The 21,365-nt window shown below is 42.7% G+C and overlaps 1 protein-coding gene across 4 annotated transcripts in view; it reads left to right on the top strand.

Annotated features, from left to right (window-relative positions):
* dab2ipb (DAB2 interacting protein b) overlaps positions 1 to 21,365 on the top strand; it is a 246,587-nt gene that overhangs the window by 33,424 nt on the left and 191,798 nt on the right. For 2 of the 4 annotated variants that reach the window (XM_090227121.1, XM_036968136.2), the window contains exon 1: positions 282 to 534. The exons of the other annotated variants lie outside the window; for them this stretch is intronic. The gene's annotated coding sequence lies outside the window, so the exon portion shown is untranslated. Of the gene's footprint in view, positions 1 to 281; positions 535 to 21,365 lie in introns of those variants that run through there. 4 annotated transcript variants of the gene reach the window in all.

Below are 21,365 nucleotides of genomic sequence, written 5' to 3'. Positions count from 1 at the left end.
GTAAAAATACAGCCAGACGGCTGCTGCTGTGCCTTTCTAGACTTTATTACTCATTAGAAAGCAATAATTCGATTATTCATTGCATTGTGGTGTTGTAGGCTAGTCTACGTAGGATAATTGTATATTCCTTAAACAAGATAAATAGGGGTGCTTGTTGAGCTGCATGTCTCATGTCTTCGCTGTTCCCTTAGTTCCAAGGCTTGAAAATGGGAAAGCAAGCAAGAGGGCATGGGGTAGGGAAAGAAAAGTGTGTGTGTGTGTGTGAGAGAGAGAGAGAGAGAGAGAGAGAGAGAGAGAGAGAGAGAGAGACAGGCAGAGAGAGAGAGCACACACTCTCACACACTCCCTCAGACCACTGCAGCTGAGTGAGTGGAGTGGAGCGAAGCAGAGGCAGAGGCAGAGTGATAGAAAGAGAGGGGGAGAAGGGAGGGGGAAATCGTTCCTTGTTACTACTTGTTGCTCTTGCCTTTCCGTGCGGAGCGTTGAGGATGACATTCCCTGTTTTTTCCTGGCTGGAGTGGGAGCTCGTCTGAGGTAAGAGCCTCGCAGCTTTTGCCGTTTACTGCTGCTGTTTGTCGGGGTGAGAGGGAAGGAGACAGGAGGTAAAATGGGAGTAGTATTTCAATCCAGAGTTTGAGGGGGTTTCTGTGGGAATGCTGGCTTTGTGGAGCGGGGGAAGAGAGGGAGGTGTGGAGATACACTCCTCTGAGTAAAGCAGAAGACAGAGAGCCCTCACTGAATGAACAGACTGGCCCCTCTGTAAGAACAGACAGAGTGAAAAAACTGAGGGAGAAAAAGACTGAAAGAGACAAAGGGTCCGTTACATGTGTTTAACAACTCTGCTCTCTTGGTAGGACAAAACAGGAGCAGTGAAACACTTCAAAACGGACAGTGGAAATTCTAGCTCAGCTCTCATTCTCTTTCTTGACTACTGTATGCTGTGTTTCCCCATACTTTCTCGAGTCTCCAGTTCTCTAATTAATGTCTCTCTCTCTCTCTCTCTGGTGTGTGTTTCTGGGTAGCTCTGCTTGGTTCAAGACGGCTCCCAGTTTATAATCTGGAGTGGGGAGTCACATTTCAACACAGTGCAGTGAGGAAGGAAGAGAGGAGAGGGTGGTAGTTAACTACTTTAGCAGTCTCATTCCCACATGTATCAAGTCTGCAGGATTACTGTCTACTGCCTGCCTACAACCAGAGGCTGTTTCCTTGACTACTGTAGATAACTCATATAATCATGCAAGCTACCGTTACTATTTCATTATTATTTATCTTGCTGCCTACTCACTTTAGCCTTGACTACATGTACAATACCACCGTATCCCTGCACGTTGATGTGGTACGGTTGCTGACCATACGTAACTTACAATCATGTGTTATATTTCCTGCTCGCTTTTATTTTTGGTCTGACCTAGTGTTGAAAGTTGGATTTTCTATTTTGCACCTTCGATATTGAACACGGCATTGTTGAGGAAGAGCCTTTAAGTAAGCACTTCGCAGTGCGGTTTACACCTGTGGTATTCTGCTCATGTGACAAGTAAGCGACCAACTCATTTTAGCATGCAGCACTATGTTACAACACCTTGACCCAAAAACGAGACCATCAACCCAACCAGCGTGAACGGACTGCAACCTCCGTAATGACAGTATTTCGGATTGACATAAATATAATTTTGGTGTTTAGCATGTCATTCACAGCAAATGCAAGCACTCTTGTGACTTTCACAGCTTTTGAGATTTAGCATAAGTAGCCTATTTACATCAAAAGTAATTCAAGGCTTTATATCATGTGTTGTATACCATTTGAGGACTTATCAAGCCTTTATACTGTATCACGCGGCATGGATTTTAGCTGCCCTAGTCTAGTTGTCATGGTGATATATTCTGCCCATGTGGGTCCTTGTCTAGTGTACTCCAGTTATTGTTGTGATACCGTATGTTCTCCTCGACCCCCGTCTCAGGGTCAGCGCTGGCCAGGGCCGGGCGGTTGGTTGTTATTGTTGTCCTATTAATAGTGAGGGCTGGGCCGGCAGGCAGGCAGCTGAGAGGGGAGAAGCCCGGAAGGGAAGGGAAGGAAGTGGCCTTGGAGCGGCCAGCCAGACGGAGAAGAGGGGTTACTAGGACCACCGAGCGGGAATTATGGAATTACAGAACAGCGTTCCCGAGGCGATGAGAATCAGTGAAGTGAATGGGACCGTCGCGGAACATCTGATATAGTTCCGGCGTTACTCTTAGTGAGGTGGAACTGAACGCTACGGAACACAGAGACTGGGGAGACATGGGCTGATACACTCTATCCTCTGGAGAAATACTCAGCATGGCTGCAACCTGGACGGAGCAACAGCAGAGGAATCGGACTCAAATCGTCTTAACTTCCACAACTTCCACACAGATTTCTATTAGCTGCTGTTTACCCAGGTGCCACATCAAAGCCAATCAAGCTTTACTTGAAGTGCATTTAAAGGATCTCAATAACTACTCTAAGCAACCTGTCTGTCCTTGCTTTTGTTACATAGCGAAAGTGACAGATAAAGTATGGTTGGTTGAGTAGTCTGATAATCTGCTTCAGTGTTTGTCTAAGGAGATGGGATGTAGCCACATAGCTCTCCTATCTCCTCCTTCCCTTTCGTTCCACTTTCCATTCATCCCCCTCTTCTCTCGCTCCCTCATCCCCCTCTTGATAGGTTCCTAAGGAATGTCAGATGAACTACCTGTTGCCGGAGGATAGATGAATCTACAATCTGGTGTTTGAACTTGTCTGGTAACCCTTGTTTTATGGTCTGTCTTACTTCCATGCCAGCAGACCATTACGACTTACCATTGGTCAACATTATCGACGTCATGCAATGGATTTGCACGTCAGATGTTTTATTGTACTTAGCATACATAGATCTTACAGTATGTAGAGTAGTGAATCAAGAGGCCTTTTTTGACTTCCTCCTACCTTTCCCAGACTTCATTGCTGTGTTGATTGCGTGGTCTGTGACTTGGCGTGTATGTGTAGAGACATGTCAGGTGTGTCTCTTGCAGTTCACTCTTGCTCCACGCTTTGTCTTGAACGTACTTGTTCAGGACATTGTGTGATGACGCATGAGAAATTACAGATTGGATTTCTATTTAAATATGGATAGAGTTTATTATCCATGAGACAAACATGTTCACTTTTCCGTGGAGGATCAGTGAGGATATAGAAAGCGGTTAGAATGTTGATATAATAGTGTTGGTCATGAAGGTACACACATTTGTGCTGATGTCCAGTGGAAAGTCACAAGCTATGGCTGTTCACACTCAAAAATGTGGATTCCTCAAGGGTTCTTTGGGCAGGGTGACGATTCTATGTGGAACCATAATGACTCAAAGAACCCTCTGAGCCCTTCAATGGTTCTTTGCTCTTTTAGTGATAATTAAAATGTAGGGTAGGTGGCTCATTTTAATATTTGGGGGGGGGGGGGGGGGGGGGTTGCACACAGCTCTTTTTGTTTAACCTTGAATGAGAGCGTCAATCCAGTTAATTTAATGTGTGGTGTTACGCTGTTACCTATTGTATATTGTCTTGTGAAAGACTCATTTATGGTCTTGTGTCAATTGAAAATGGTTGACTAAACCAGTCAGTGGCGCTCTCCTCAGGGACCCCCAGTTGTTTCCAAGGTAGCTCACCTAATTCAGCTCACTCTGATTCAACAATTAACACAATAATAACATGTTTGACAATACAATATGGCTGACCTGAATAAAACAATCTGTATGGTTCCTCAAAAGGATCTACCAAGAGTGTTTCAGATTGGGAAAGGTTCTTTATTTGAACCATTCTGCATGAAGGTTCTATAAAGAACCATAAAAAAGGGTTGCAACCATAGCGGAACCTGTTTTTGGTGCTATATAGAGCCTTAGGAAAGGGTTCTTTATAGCACTGTACAGGTTCCTCGTAGAACCTTCAAAAAAGGGTTCTATATATAGCACCAAAAAGGGTGCCGCTATGGTTACAAGCCAAAGAAGCCCTGTCTGGCATTATTTAGAACCATTATTTTTTAGTGTGTTGGGTGGACATTAAAAGCTCAGAGTTTTATAGACATGCTTCCATTTGGGCTGTGTGAATGGGGGCCCTCCCTCTCCCACTCTGCCCTTTGACCTGGCCCCCTCAACAAAAGGTGTAATTGCTGCTGGTCGTAAACCACCGTGGAACAGAAAGAGAGAGGAGAGTGATATACTGTATGTCAAATTCAAATCAGATTTGTAGCAGATGTTATTGTGGGTGTAACAAAATGCTTCTGTTCCTAGCTCCAACAGTGCAGTAGTATCTAACAATTCACAACAATACACACAAATCTAAAAGTAAAAGATTTAAGAAAAATATTAATATTAGATTGAGTAATGTCGGACTGGCATTGACTAAAATACAGTAGAATAGAATACAGTAAATACATATGAGATGAGTAAAGCAGTATGTAAACATTATTAAAGTGACTAGTGTTCCATTACTAAAGTGGCCAGTGATTCCAAGTCTATGTATATAGGGCAGCATTCTCTAAGGTAAAGGCTTGTGCAACCGGGTGGAAGCCGGCTAGTGATGGCTATTTAACAGTCTGATGGCCTTGAGATAGAAGTTGTTTTTCAGTATCTTGGTTCCAGCTTTGATGCACCTGTACTGACCTTGCCTTCTGGATGGCCTTCCTGTGTTGTAGGTTTCCTGGAGGGCAGGTAGTTTGCCCCTGGTTGCGGGCAGTGCAGTTGCCGTATCACGCGGTAATACAGCCCAACAGGATGCTCTCAATTGGGCATCTGTAAAGGTTTGTGAGGGTTTTAGGGGCCAAGACAAATGTATTAATCGAGTTTGAAGAGGCTCTATTGCTCCTTCTTCACCACACTGTCTGTGTGGGTGGACCATTTCAGTTTGTCAGTGATGTGTATGCTGAGGAACTTGAAGCATTCCACCTTATTCACTACAGTACCCCCAATGTAGATAGGTGTGAGCTCCATCTGCTTTTTCATGAAGTCCAAGATCAGCTCCTTGGTTTTGTTGATGTTGAGTGATATGTTATTTTCCTGGCACCACTCTCCCAGGGCCCTCACCTCCTCCCTGTAGGTTGTCTTGTCAATGTTGGTTATCAGGCCCACTACTGTTGTGTCATCTGCAAACTTGATGATTGAGTTGGAGGCGTGCTGGCCACGCAGTCATGGCTGAACAGGTAGTACAGGAGGGAGCTGAGCATGCACCCTTGTGGGGCCCCTGTGTTGAGGATCAGCAAAGTGTAGGTGTTGTTTCCTACTTTCACCACCTGGGGAGGCCCGTCAGGAAGTCCAGGACGCAGTTGCACAGGGTGGGGTTCAGACCCAGGGCCCAAAGCTTAATGATGAGCTTGGAGGGTACTGTGGTGTTGAATGCTGAGCTATAGTCAATGAACAGCATTCTGTTCATTGACTATAGTGTGCAGTGTGATGTCGATTGCTTGGTCTGTGCATCTATTGGGGAGGTAAATTGAAGTGGGTCTAGGGTGTCAGGTAAAGTAGAGGTGATATGATAAGATCATTAACTAGCCTCTCAAAGCACTCCATGATAACAGAAGTGAGTGCTACATGGGCAATAGTTATTTAGTTCAGTTACCTTTGTTTTCTTGGGTACAGGAACAATGTTGGACAACTTGAAGCAAGTCGGGACAGCAGACTGGGATAGGGAGAGAATGAACGTCTGTAAACAAGTCTGTAAACATTCCAGCCAGCTGGTCTGCGCATCCTCTAGGACGTGGCTAGGGATGCTGTCTGGGTCGACAGCCTTGCAAGGGTTAACACGCTTAAACATCTTACTCACATCGGCCACAGAGAAGGAGAGCCCACAGTCCTTGGTAGCAGGCTACGTAGGGGGCACTGTGTTATCCTCAAAGTGGACTATGAAGGTGTTTAGCTTGTCCGGAAGCAAGACATCCATGTCCGCGACGTGGCTGGTTTTCCCTTTGTAGTCTGTGGTTGTCTGTAGACCCTCCCATACGCATCCTGTCTGAGCCGTTTGAATTGTGACTCCACTTTGTCTCTGTACTGACGTTTTGCCTGTTTGATTGCCTTACGGAGGGAATAACTACACTGTTTGTATTCAACCATATCCCCGTCACCTTGCCATGGTTAAATGCGGTGGTTCGTTATCAGGTTTTGCGCAAATGCTGCCATCTATCCACAAATTCTGGTTTGGGTAGATTTTTAAAAACGTGTATGATAATTCTACAGCAGTCCCTGCAGCATACACTCAAACCGGTTTGATTAGAATGCTCATTTAGAACGTCCTGTTTCAATTGACGCAACAGTCAGCATTTTTGCACATTTTTGCACAAACACAGTCCTTACAAAGTTATATCCTGAATGTGACCAGTTTATTTTTGGATGCAGTTTTCAGACATTCACATAAGTAGTGACAGCATAACACAATCATTCAAACCGGAAAATGTGGGCTACATTAGTCCTAGCGTTAACTGAGGAAAGATTGATGTAACGTGGTCATATTTAGAAAATTCTCGGCTGTCAGAAACCACAATATGAATTAGCTAATAGCAATTACTATTTATAAATCATCGCATCACGGGTTTGCTCTCCATTGATTCAAATAATTGGGTAAAACACTTTCTAGAGTCTAAAGTAATCCGACGATGGGTAGTTTGTGCACGCCACCATGTATGTTTTTTCGCGTCAACCAAAGATAATAAGAGGAGACAAGATTAGTTTGGTCTGTTTGCAGTATGCATGTTGAAGGGGGTTCTGTCATCTATAATCATTCACTTCCAGAAGTTTACCCTTCACCTCATTATAACATCTTTGGTCTGACAGACATTTATTTACCTGACACCCAGAATGCATTGTATAATGTCAATTAACATGGCGTCACACATAGCTGGCAAATAGCTTAGCATTAGCTCATTATAATCAGTACAACCTTCAAAAAAGTATTTTACACACATCATAGGTGTCCATTACAATCTATGCAATAATCGGAATGCATTATTTGTCACCAGTACTTTAAAACATGTGAATAAAACTGTAAATACGTTATGCTCCATACATACATGCATACATACATACATACATACATACATACATACATACATACATACATACATACATACATACATACATACTGTATGCTACAGTAGAAACGACAACATGATATACAGAAAATAAGACATTTACTTTGATAGGAATGCACACATGCCCAAAGTCATTATTTGTAAGGAAAACAACAAGGAAGGCAATGTGAGCTCAAAGCCAGAAAATGTGCCAATTCGTGCAAGACTGCGCAAATGTCCGCATACTTGATCTGCGGAAACATTGTTGAAGTGATTGGACTCTCCTCGAAGAGAGAAGTTTGTCTGGCTCAGTAAAGCCTCAAACATAAATTGTCCGCAACACTGAAATGGGCAACTTCTATGTTTATTGATGAGTAGGCAGAACACACCTCTATTCAAACTGTTGTTAGAAAACAAAACTTGCTAGAAAATAATTTTGAAACATAGCATAATAATTAGCAGGCAGGCAGCAAGTGTTAACTGTACTGTTGCGTAACAATCACATTTTGGAACGGCATGTGCATTCTGACATCACGTGCATAAAACAACTCACACTGGGGCGACTGTGAGAGATATTTGGAACTCATGTGTGAAAAGGTTATTGATATTCACAGTGGGTTCATCGCCTATACACTTCCTGATGAACTCCGTCACCGTATCTGTGTAGTCGTCGATGTTATACTCGGAGGCTACCCGGAACATATCCCAGTCTGCGTCATCAAAACAATCTTGAAGCATGGATTCCGATTGGTCAGACTAGTGTTGAAAATACCTTAGCATGGGCACTTCCTGTTTGAGTTTCTGCCTATAGGAAGGGGTGAGCAAAATGGATTTGTGATCAGATTTGCCGTAGGGAGGGCAGGGGAGAGCCTTGTAGGCATTTTGAAAAATCGAGTATCTGTGGTCCAATGTTTTGCTTTGCTAAAATCCCCAGCTACAATAAATGCTGCCTCAGGATATGTGGTTTCCAGTTTGCATAAAGTTCAGTGTAGTTCATTGAGGGCCATCATGGTGTTGGCTTGAGGGCGAATATACACGGCTGTGACTATAACCAAAGATAATTATCCTGGGAGGTAATACGGTCGGCATTTGATTGATATTCTTTGTCGGGTAAACAAAAGGACTTTTGTTTATGTATGATATCAGAATCACACCATGAGTAGTTAATCATGAAACATACACCCCCACATTTCTTCTTCCCGGTATATCTGTCTGTGCGATGTATGGTGTCTGCTATAGAGAAGAGTATGTATTTGTGTGTGTGCGCATGGCATTTGTTTGTGTATCTGTGTGTGTGTGAAAGGGTGCATTGTGCAATGTTTGTGTGTGTCGGGTTCTAAGATTGTGACTGAGTGTGTGTTTTGCGAGTGTGCGTATGTGTGTTTACACAAGAAGTTTGATAGTCTGCGCTCCACAATAAAATAATAAATGAGCTATTTCATACCCTTCTGCCCCATTTGAAAGAAGCAGCCTTAATGAACACTGTATCAACAGACTCATTGTCTTTCTTTTTTTAACTCTAAGGCCATGAACTCCTGAGCTGTGTGAAGTGGCATATGTTATGGCTACTGTATGTCTGGTCTTGTGAGTGTATATTGGTTTAGTGTGTGTATTGGTCTAGTGTATTGGTCTAGTAGTGTGCATGCTGCCTCTAGGGAAAATGTTAGTTTTTTATTGATTGTGTTTACAGATGTAGGATCTTAATTTGATCACCCTGTTGCAGGAGAAATTTCCTGCAATGCAGTGTATTTGAGGTTTAAAAAGGCTTCTAAAATGTGTAATTTCCACTTACGAATTTTAGACTTGATTTTCACATATTAGTAATATATCAACCCCTACAAAAATGTCCATTAATTATTTTCTTGCTGTCGCCAACTGGCTCAGATTAAGAACCTATGTCTGTAAGTGTTATGGTGTGGGGTGCTACCACAGTCTTCAGATCTATCAGTCTTCAGGTTTCAGGCAAGCAAGTGCTGTAGTTGTGTGTGGGTTTGAAACAGTAGAAGCTGGGTGTCTAGGTTTGCTGGGCCTGGGCAGTGTGTGTGTGAGTGGTGTGCATGTGCGCATGCATGCAGGTGCGTGTGTGTGGATGGTAAGGAATGCACCGGTGCTGTTGTGCCAGATGCATCATGCTGTGTTTGACATTTGTTTGGCTCTTTGACCTTGCCTCACTGTGGCTCTCTCACACACACACCCTTCTTATGTGCCAGTGCCAATCTTAGATTGTTCTGGACTGAGTTCCTAGGTGGAAAAACAGGAAAAGGCCAATGGAGACACTCGAGCACAGACAAAGAGACAGACAGACGTCAAACAATATCAGACACACACATAGTTTTAGATTTACACAAACACATTTAATACACACAGAAAATCTAAATTGGACCAGATAGGGGTTGTTTGGCTTGTATCCAGACCAGATAGGGGTTATTTTGCTTGTAACCAGACCAGACCCCTTCGCTTTTTCCAGATGTTACGTTACAGACTTATTCTGAAATGGATTGAATTGTTTTTTTTCTACCCACAATAACCCATAATGACAAAGCAAAAACAGGTTTTTAGACATTTTTGCAAACGTATAAAAATTATAATAATGAAATATTGCATTTACATAAGTAGTCAGACCTTTTACTCTGCGCTTTGTTAAAGCACCTTTGGCAGTGATTACAACCCTGGGTGTTCTTGGGTATGATGCTACAAGCTTGGCAAACCTGTATTTAGGGAGTTTCTCCCATTCTTCTCTTCAGATCCTCTCAAGCTCTGTCAGGTTTCAAAATCAAATCAAATTGTTTTTGTCACATGCGCCAAATACAACAGGTGTAAACCTAACCGTGAAGTGCTTACTTACAAGCCCTTTACCAACAATGCAGATCAAGAAATAGAGTTAAGAAAATATTTACAAAATAAACTATGGTAAAAAAATACAAAATTAAAAATGACATAACAATAACGAGGCTATATACAGGGGGTATTGGTATGTTCCCGTTGGATGGGGACTATCGCTGCACAGCAATTTTCAGATCTCTCCAGAGATTTTTGATCGGGTTCAAGTCTGAGCTCTGGCTGGGCCACTCAAGGACATTCAGAGACTTGAGTTGTCTTGGCTTTGTGCTTAGGGTCGTTGTCCTGTTGGAAGGTGAACCTTCACCCCCGTCTGAGGTCCCGAGCAGGTTTTCAACAAGGATCTGCCTGCACTCTGCTCCATTCACCTTTCCCTCGATCATGACTAGTCTCCCAGTCCCTGCCACTAAAATACACCCCCACAGCACCACCATGCATCCTCGTAGAGATGGTACAAGGTTTCCTCCAGACGTGATGCTTTGCATTCAGGTCAAAGAGTTCAATCTTGGCTTCATCAGACCAGAGAATCATGTTTTTCATGGTCTGCGAGTTCTTTAGGTGCCTTTTGGCAAACTCCAAATGGGCTGTCAGGTGCCTTTTACTAAGGAGTGACTTACGTCTGGCCACTCCACCATAAAGGTCTGATTGGTGCAGTTCTGCAGAGATGGTTGTCCTTCTGGAAGGATCTCCCATCTCCACAGAGGTACTCTGGAGCTCTGTCAGAGTGACCATCAGTTTCTTGGTCACCTCTTGGCCCTTCTCACCCCGATTGCTCAGTTTGGCTGGGTGGCCAGCTCTAGGAAGAGTCTTGTTGGTTCCAAACTTCTTCCATTTAAGAATGATGGAGGCAACTGTGTTCTTGGAGACCTTCAATGCTGCAGACATTTGTAGGTACCCTTCTCAGATCTCTGCCTCAACACAATCCTGTCTCGGAGCTCTATGGACAATTCCATTGACCTCAGAGCTTGGTTTTTGCTCTGGCATGCATTGTCAACTGTGGGACCCGACATAGACAGGTGTGTGCCATTCTAAATCATGTCAACTCAATTTAATTTACCACAGGTGGACTCCAATCAAGTTGTAGAAACATCTCAAGGAAGATCAATGGAAACAGGATGCAACGGAGCTCAAGTTCAAGTCTCATAGCAAAATGTCTGAATAGTTATGTAAATAAGAATTTTTATTTTTTAAATCATTTGAAAAAATCCTAAAAACCTTTGTTTTGCTTTGTCATTATGGGGTATTGTTTGTAGATTGAGGGGAAAAAATGATTTAATACATTTTAAATTAAAGCTGTAACGTATCAAAATGTGGAAAAAGTGAAGGGGTCTGAATACTTTCCGAATGCGCTGTAGAACAATTGTTAAAGGTTCAATAAAGAACCATGCTCATAAGGTTCTAAATGGAACCTGTCCAGTGCTATAAAGAACCCTTTCCTACGGTTCTATGAAGAACATGAAAACAGGTTCTATATAGCACCAAAAAAGGGGTTCCGCTATGGTTACAACCCTTTTTGGAGCTATATAGAACCTTTTTTTATGGTTCTTTATAGAATCTTTATGGAGAATGGTTCCATCAAGATATGTAGATCCTTTTGAAGAACCACATGTTGTTTTATTCAGGTCAGCCATTTTATATTGTTAAAATTCCAGAGGTGTTATTATTGTGTTAATTGCCAAGTTGAATCAAGTGAATTACCTCTGGAACAGCTGGGGGTCCCTGAGGAGAGAATTGAGAACCACTGAGTGATTTAGTCAACCACTTACAGACTGTCAGCTTTAATTTGAGGTGTTTAAGTTATTTTCATCCCAATCGGGTGAACTGATTAGAAATAGCAGCACTTTTTGTACATAGTCCCCTCATTTTAGGGGAGTAAAAGTATTGGGACAAATTCACTTATATGTGTATTCAAGTATTAAAAAGTTAAGTGGTTGGTCCCATATTCATACGCAACGACTACATATCAAGCTTGTGACTCTGCAAATTTCTTGATGAATTTGCTGTTTGTTTTGGTAGTGTTTCAGATGACTTTGTGCCCAATAGAAATGAATTGTACATAATGTATTGCCATTTTTTTTGTCACTTTTATTGTAATTAAGATTAGAATATGTTTCTAAACTCTTCTACATTAACGTGGATGCTACCATGATTACAGATAATCCTGAATAATGATGAGTGGGAAAGTCACAGATGCACAACTATCATATATATTATATATATATCTGTATTTTAGTTATCGCTAAAAGAGAAAATAACCTTTTTCTCAACTATTAAAAAAACAAACAATGAAGAGCTTAATGGGTTCCACATAGAACCATCACCCTTTCCCGAATATTATTTTTCAGTGTGTACTCTCTGTCCTTGTTTCACCTTAGGGAGGCTTATGCTAAATTATAGTGGTGAAAAGATTGAACCAGATCCTGTACCGCTATTGAAGTGAATCATAGGTCATTAGTCACAAGGAAGAGAGGACTTCCTGAAACTAACCGTAAACTAACCGGTGAATTCTCCATTCATAGCTTTTGCAAATATGGCATGGCCCACTAGTTTCTAATAGTCTGACACACACATAGACACAAACACACAGACACAGGGGGGAAAAGAGCTGTTAGGAAGAGAGCTGTTGGCAGGACTAACTGTCCCTGATGTCAAGCAGAACTAGTTGTGTGGCTGTAGAAGGGAGGTTAGGGGGTGGAGGCCATGTGCAGGAAATATGGGTTGTTTTTACCACCCTGATTCTCAAACAGGGCTGTGTGCACTTGTGAGTGAGTGTTTGAAATAGGGGTCGTTTTATTTAGAACCCTGCCTCCCACACAGGGCTGTGTTTTTGTGTGTGACTGAAATAGGGGTTGTTTTTTATGACCCTGTCTCTCACACGGCTGTGTGTGTGTGTGTGTGTGTGTGTGTGTGTGTGTGTGTGTGTGTGTGTGTGTGTGTGTGTGTGTGTGTGTGTGTGTGTGTGTGTGTGTGTGTGTGTGTGTGTGTGTGTGTGTGTGTGTGTGTGTGTGTGTGTTTGCGTGTGGCTATTAAGGGCAGGAGATTTAGAGTCGAACACACAGAAGGGGAGTTGTTATTTTCGACAGGGCAGTCTAGACACACTGTGGTCGTGTGTGTATTCTTAGGAGTACACAGGAATACACACACACTGCCCGGTACCCTCAGATTTTTTTTTCTTGTTTACAGTGATGGCCCAGGAACAGTGGGTTAACTGCCTTGTTCAGGGGCAGAACGACAGATTTTTTACCTCGTCCGCTCTGGGATTCGAACACTGACCAGTGCAGTCAGTAATGTCTGAAATGACAGTGTATAAAAGTGGCCATAATGACAATGGGACATTGTAACTAACAAGCACAAGCATTGGGACTTAGGTTGGTTTCCTTGGCAACATTTGGAATGTCCAGGTGTCAGGGATGTTGGGGGATGGGCTGGGGGGGGGGGGGTTGTAAGGGGATAGGGTGAGAGGAGGGGGAACCTTGGAGTGAAACACATTTTTCCCCTCTTTTCTGTTTCCTGCGCAGAACAAATTGTCCTTACACCAGCACAGACAGCTCTGCCTAACAGAGGCAACTGTGTGTGCGTGAATGTGTGTGTGTGTGCCTGTCTGTGCGTGTGCATGAGTGCGTGTGCTTGCATGTGTGTTTATGCAAGTGTGAGTATGTGTGAAAGACAGAACACTACACTCCCACGTGAGGAAGTAGGGCAATACCGTATGGAATGTGTGCAGGCATGTTGACGTGTCATAAATACATCATGAGCAAATGCCTTTGTACTTCAGGAAACTGCACTCATTAAGCAGAAAATGTTCAAGGAAAGTTATCGCTGATGTCACGGAGCACAACAATTAAACCGTAGAAATTATATATAGGTCTATTGGAAAAAATATATTCACACTCATAATATTTTCTCTATCATATCAGTATGTCCACTCAACAGGTGGGGGAAAAAAAGTGGAAAGTATTTGCTGTGGTATTCAATGCCCTTGTAAACTGACTTGAGTAGGAAGGGAAATGGAAATCAAAACCACCGAACTTTACTCATATTAGGCGCTCTTTACGCAGAGCGACTCAGTGAGGGCTTACGTTTACGTCACCCTTGGGACTCAAACCCACAACCCTGTGGCGTTGCAAGCGACATGCTCTACCAACTGAGCCACACAGGACACTTCCCTGCTGTATTGGTTGATCTTGTCACAGGGTTTATTGACGGCAACCCTAGGTTCGACTGTAGTGTATATTGTGACTTAAACTAGAGCATACAGAAGGACAGGTTTATTGACGCCAACCCTAGGTTCGACTGTAGTGTATATTGTGACTGAAACTAGGCTGCGTCATACAGTGTGTAGTGACAGAGCAGAGGGGAGACCAGACTAGAGCATACAGAAGGACAGGCTAGGGAGAAAAGGTCACAGGGGAGTGTTAATTGTGTATTTAGCATCACAATGGATGAAACTATGCAAGTTACACACGCACACACACACACACACACACACACACACACACACACACACACACACACACACTGGTAGTTTACTGAACTCCTAATGAGGACACTCTTCCCATCACCCTGTGTGTGTGTGTGTGTGTGTGTCTCCCTAACTCTTTCTCTCTCTCACTCTCTCTAGTTGTGAAATATTCATCAGAGCAGAAGTCTATTAGTTTGCTTCAATAATTCATCTATTTGTTGGTTTTATAAAAAACGTTCTGCTAGGCTTCAAATCCCACTAGCTAGAGGAACTGCACCAGCCTCTCTCTCTCTCTCTCTCTCGCTCACACACACACACACACACCACACACACACACACACACACACACACACACACACACACACACACACACACACACACACACACACACACACACACACACACACACACTTTTACATTTTATATTTTAGTCATTTAGCAGACACTCTTATGCAGACTAATTTACAGGAGCAATTAGGATTAAGTGCCTTGCATACAAAGACAGTCTCTCACATCACAAAGAAGCACGTAATTATGTATATAAAGTCTCCAATTAAAAACACATATTTGACCAATGGGTAAAATACTATGTTAATTGTAAAGATAATCCTCTAAGAAAATCAATGGTCCAAACTTCATGTCTCTATCATAATCCATTCAAAGTTAACACTTTTTTGGTTACTACATGATTCCATATGTGTTATTTCATAGTTTTGATGTCTTCGCTATTATTCTACAATGTAGAATATCGTATTTTTTTTAAAGAAAAAACTTGAATGGGTAGCTGTGTCCAAACTTTTTTGACAGGTACTGTACGTGTTATGGCTTTACACACCCTGCCATATTGTGGATAAGGAGTTACTTGACTAACAGAACACAGAGGGTGCACTTTAATGCAATTCCTCAGGGAAGCTGTCTCTAGGCCCCTTACTTTTTTCAATCTTTACTAATGACAAGCTTTGAGTAAAGCCAGAGTGTCTATGGATGCGGATGTCTCAACGCGACACACGTCAGCTACCACAGCGAGTGAAATCACTGCAACAATTAACAAAGGCCTGCAGTCAGTTTCAGAATGGGTGGCATGAAATAAGTTAGTCCGAAATATTTCAAAAAACTTAAAGCATTGTATTTGGGATAAATCATTCACTAAACCCGTAGTCACAAGTAAATCTTGAAATGGATCACGTGGAAATTGATCAAGTTGAGAATGTAATAAATTATGTGGAAATTGAGCTACCTGAGATGACTAAACTGCTTGGAGTAACCCTAGATTGTAAACCGTCGTGGTCAAAACATGTTAAATGCAACAGTAGCTAAGATGGGGAGAAGTCTGCCCATAATAAAGCGCTGCAACACTCAACAAGGCAGGTCCTACAGGCCTGGACTACTGTTCAGTCGTGTGGTCAGGTCCCACAAAGAAGGACGTAGGAAAATTACAATTGGCTCAGAACAGGGCTGGACCTTAAATGAATAATATGCATGTCAATCTCTCAAACGTGGAGGAGAGTTTGACTTCATCACTACTTGTTCTGGTAAGAAGTGTTGACATGCTGAATGCACCGAGGTGTCTGTTTAAACTACTAGCACACTGCTCAGACATCCATGCATACCCCACAAGACATGCCACCAGAGGTCTCTTCACAATCCCCAAGTCAGAAACAGACTATGGGAGTCGCACACTACATAGAGCCATGGCTACATGAAACTCTCCACATCAGATTTTTTTTAAACAGACAAAAATAAACCTTACGGAACAGCGTGGACTTTGAAGACACACACACACAGGCACAGACACAAGCATACACATGGATTTTGTATTGTAGATACGTGGTAGTGGAGTAGTGGCCTAAGGGCAAACACTTAATGTGTTGTGAAAAGTGTTATGACATGTAATGTAGTATTCTTTTATTGTATATTACTGCCTTAATGTTGCTGGACCCCAAGAAGAGTGCAGCTGCCTTGGCAGCAGCTAATGGGTATCCTTAATAAATAAAGAGACACACACTGTGACACAAACTGTGAGTTGTGGAAACCCTGTGTGTGTGTGTGTGTGTGTGTGTGTGTGTGTGTGTGTGTGTGTGTGTGTGTGTGTGTGTGTGTGTGTGTGTGTGTGTGTGTGTGTGTGTGTGTGTGTGTGTCTGTGTCTGTGTGTGGCTCAGTTAAGATAGCTATTGTATCTGACTGACGGTGGGACCGCCACTATAGGGTTTTTCATTAGAACCCAATGGAGACAGGGGTCCCAGTATTGCTCTGAATGTAATAGAATACAAAACAAACACAGAGAAAGACATGGTTGGACATATAGTTCATCTTTCTATACTGTCCTATAGCCCTTTTTAGGTATGCACTCTTCATGAAAAAGAGCGGCACTATATTACATGCTTGGGTATGTCACTGGGTGCACTGCGGTGCTGCTCAGTGTTGCATAATCATCGCTCTTTCATCTCTCTCTCTCTCGCTCACAGAATGACGCGTGCCTTTTAGATTAGCAGGTCGGCCAAGGTTTGTTTCCTTTTCTCATAGTCGAACATATAATGATAACAAAAATAGGAAAAGAAGAGAGGGGGTGTCTTGTGTTGGGAGTGTGGGAGGCCCCATAATGAGTTGTCCTGGTTGGTGGGTAGTGTTCGCTGATTGGGGCTTTCATTCTTTAATGGCTTTGAATCTCTCTCTGTACAATCAGCAGTTGGACCCTGCGATAGCCCTGCGGTAGTTGGACCCTATGTTAGCCTTTTGGTAGCTGAAGGACTCCGTTGTGGCTGTGGTAGATGTATGACCCTGTCGTAGCTGGATCTTGCGCTAGCTGCACAGGTTGTAGTGCATGTATCGTGTTTCCATGTCGGTCTTTGAATCAGAGTGGCCCACCGGACCAGAACAGTGTAGGGTAGAGATAAGACAGGAGCTCAGGCCCACAGGGAAGACCACTGTCTGTGTGGACAGCTCAGAATCAGCCACTCTGCCAACCCTGCATACAGTACAGTCTCCTCAGAACAGGAAGGGGAGGACCATCCTCCTCAGTGAATTTAATATAAATACAAATTGTGGAACATTAAAAGTCATCCTTTTTAGATAAAACTATACTTAACATATTCACATGCCACCAAATAATTGATTCAAACACAGTTTTGCAATGAAGGTCTACAGTAGCCTCAACAGCATTCTGTAGGGTAGCACCATGGTGTAGCCGGAGGACAGCTTGCTTCCGTCCTCCTCTGGGCATGTTGACTTTAATACAAAACCTAGGAGGCTCATGGTTATTACCCCGTTCTATAGACTTACAAAGTAATTATGACAGTATCCGGAGGGCGTCCTAAAACCTATCAGAGCTCTTGCAGCATGAACTGAGATGTTGTCCACCCAATCAAAAGGATCAGAAAATGAATCTAGTACTGAAAGCATAAGCTACAGCTGGCTAACACTGCAGTGGAACATTTGTGGTGAGTACTTTACTCAAAGAGGGGGAAAGATATTTGTTGAACAGTTCTGAACAAATTCATTTCTTCAAAACTGAGGGATAAGCAAGAGAGAGAGCGAGAGAGCACTAGCTATATTTCGTTGTACTTTTGTTTCACTTTCACTTACTTAGCTAGCAAATGTACAGTGCCTTGCGAAAGTATTCGGCCCCCTTGAACTTTGCGAACTTTTGCCACATTTCAGGCTTCAAACATAAAGATATAAAACTGTATTTTTTTGTGAAGAATCAACAACAAGTGGGACACAATCATGAAGTGGAACGACATTTATTGGATATTTCAAACTTTTTTAACAAATCAAAAACTGAAAAATTGGGCGTGCAAAATTATTCAGCCCCCTTAAGTTAATACTTTGTAGCGCCACCTTTTGCTGCGATTACAGCTGTAAGTCGCTTGGGGTATGTCTCTATCAGTTTTGCACATCGAGAGACTGAATTTTTTTCCCATTCCTCCTTGCAAAACAGCTCGAGCTCAGTGAGGTTGGATGGAGAGCATTTGTGAACAGCAGTTTTCAGTTCTTTCCACAGATTCTCGATTGGATTCAGGTCTGGACTTTGACCTGGCCATTCTAACACCTGGATATGTTTCTTTTTGAAACATTCCATTGTAGATTTTGCTTTATGTTTTGGATCATTGTCTTGTTGGAAGACAAATCTCCGTCCCAATCTCAGGTCTTTTGCAGACTCCATCAGGTTTTCTTCCAGAATGGTCCTGTATTTGGCTCCATCCATCTTCCCATCAATTTTAACCATCTTCCCTGTCCCTGCTGAAGAAAAGCAGGCCCAAAACATGATGCTGCCACCACCATGTTTGACAGTGGGGATGGTGTGTTCAGCTGTGTTGCTTTTACGCCAAACATAACGTTTTGCATTGTTGCCAAAAAGTTCAATTTTGGTTTCATCTGACCAGAGCACCTTCTTCCACATGTTTGGTGTGTCTCCCAGGTGGCTTGTGGCAAACTTTAAACAACAGTTTTTATGGATATCTTTAAGAAATGGCTTTCTTCTTGCCACTCTTCCATAAAGGCCAGATTTGTGCAATATACGACTGATTGTTGTCCTATGGACAGAGTCTCCCACCTCAGCTGTAGATCTCTGCAGTTCATCCAGAGTGATCATGGGCCTCTTGGCTGCATCTCCAATCAGTCTTCTCCTTGTATGAGCTGAAAGTTTAGAGGGACGGCCAGGTCTTGGTAGATTTGCAGTGGTCTGATACTCCTTCCATTTCAATATTATCGCTTGCACAGTGCTCCTTGGGATGTTTAAAGCTTGGGAAATCTTTTGGTATCCAAATCCGGCTTTAAACTTCTTCACAACAGTATCTCGGACCTGCCTGGTGTGTTCCTTGTTCTTCATGATGCTCTCTGCGCTTTTAACGGAACTCTGAGACTATCACAGTGCAGGTGCATTTATACGGAGACTTGATTACACACAGGTGGATTGTATTTATCATCATTAGTCATTTAGGTCAACATTGGATCATTCAGAGATCCTCACTGAACTTCTGGAGAGAGTTTGCTGCACTGAAAGTAAAGGGGCTGAATAATTTTGCACGCCCAATATTTCAGTTTTTGATTTGTTAAAAAAGTTTGAAATATCCAATAAATGTCGTTCCACTTCATGATTGTGTCCCACTTGTTGTTGATTCTTCCCAAAAAAATACAGTTTTATATATTTAAGTTTGAAGCCTGAAATGTGGCAAAAGGTCGCAAAGTTAAAGGGGGCCGAATACTTTCGCATGGCACTGTAGCTAGTTTAGCCTACTCAAACACCCAGCTCCAACAGAGAGGGATGTCATGTTCGCTAGCTGGCTATGGCACTGAAACGTTTCCAAGTCAAGGTAATCTTCTGGTGTTATTCATTTATTGCCACTGAGGCCCGGCGGTGTAACTGCTAAACTGTTTTCTAACTGTACACATGATTGTAGTGGGTTTACTAACGTGTTAGTTCTAGTAGGTACTGTATGTTGACTGACGTTAGCTAATATGGTGACAACGATGTAGGCTATGTGTAATGGTTAACGGTTATGATATGAAGGTTTGGCTAGGATTTTCTTTTTGGCCTGGTCACAGACAGTTGATATGTTGTGTACTGAAGCAAAGGGAAAAGGTGACAGAAGGAGAACGTGTTAAAGCCAGAAGGAATGAACAAGCATGCTGATTATATGTGGCTGCTATGAAAGTGAACTGTGTTTACGTGTCATCAGGCGTGTATTCTTTCGGGCGATTCTGTTTTTAAAAAAAAGTTTCTTGAAACAGGGATAAACAAATCAAAATCATCAAATCAAATTGTATTGGTCACATACACATGGTTAGCAGATGTTATTGCGAGTGTAGGGAAATGCTTACCTGACATACCTGAATTTGTCCAATAGAAACTCTTGTTTGCAACTGTTGGACTAATGATTACACCCTAGATCAGTTAGAACAGGCAAGATTGTGCAAAGTGGTATTGAATGTGTCACTGTCTGTCACCTTGATTGCTCAACGTTTCTCTCGGCCTGTGATACCTATGTTTTAAACACAGGTTTCATTCATATGCTAGGTTGTAGCAACCTCATGATGGGTACAGGGAAAATGTGTGTATGATGTAGTAGTCTAAACCTATCGATGTTACTAGCTAGGTGAATGGAATATGAATGAATGTCATCCAATATGCTGTGATAGAAATAAGGTCATGCTTCCCCCCCCCCCCTCCCCCCCTCCCAAAAAAAATTGTCCTCTCTCATCTTAAATGGCACCGACCGCCACTGCCTGTGTGTCTGGTTTCTCTAGGTCTAAGCACACAGTTTCCCGTGTATATCAAGAATGGTCCACGACCCAAAGGACATCCACCCAATGGCAGGTCAGTGGTCGAAAACAGGTCATTTATGAAAGACGACAAAGGAGACTGACAAGGAATTGTGCAGCGCAACAGACGGGCTAGAGTTAGTCAACTGACAGTCCAGGACAATGTTGGTGGCCAAAGACCCATGACAGAATGCACAACTCGTTGTACCTTGACACGAATGGGGTAAGGCAGCCGGCGACCTTACAGAGTACCACTTCTTTCGGCAAGAAACAAGAAACTGCGATAGCAGTTGTCTAAGGAATGAAAAACACTGGACAGTGGAGATCTGGAAAATCATTGCCTGGTCTGATGAATCCCAGTTTCTGCTGTTTCATACTGATAGGAGAACTCGGGTATGGAGAAAACCACCTGAGTACATGCATCCATCATGCCGTAGTGTCAACATTGCAGGCTGGTGGTGTGATGGTGTGGGGTGTGTTTTCATTGGGTCCCTTGATAAAAGTGGAGCAACATTTGAATGCCACAGGATATCTGAACATCATTGCCAACCAGGTGCATCTATTCATGGCAGCAGTGTATCCGTCTGCAAAATAGATGTTTTTTTCAGCAGTATAACGTCCCATACCACAAGGCTAGGATTGTCCAGGACTGGTTCCACGAACATGATGGAGTGGACTGGCCAGTCACCAGATCTCAATCCAATTGAACATCTGTGGGATGAGATGGAATGAGCTATTCACAGTAAAGATCCACTACCAGC

This window comes from Oncorhynchus mykiss, chromosome 29 (genome assembly GCF_057628025.1).
Source record: "Oncorhynchus mykiss isolate SJ-2025 chromosome 29, ASM5762802v1, whole genome shotgun sequence".
Taxonomy (NCBI): domain Eukaryota; kingdom Metazoa; phylum Chordata; class Actinopteri; order Salmoniformes; family Salmonidae; genus Oncorhynchus; species Oncorhynchus mykiss.
The sequence above is the reverse complement of the archived record's forward strand: the minus strand, read 5'-3'. Positions and strand labels throughout refer to the sequence as shown.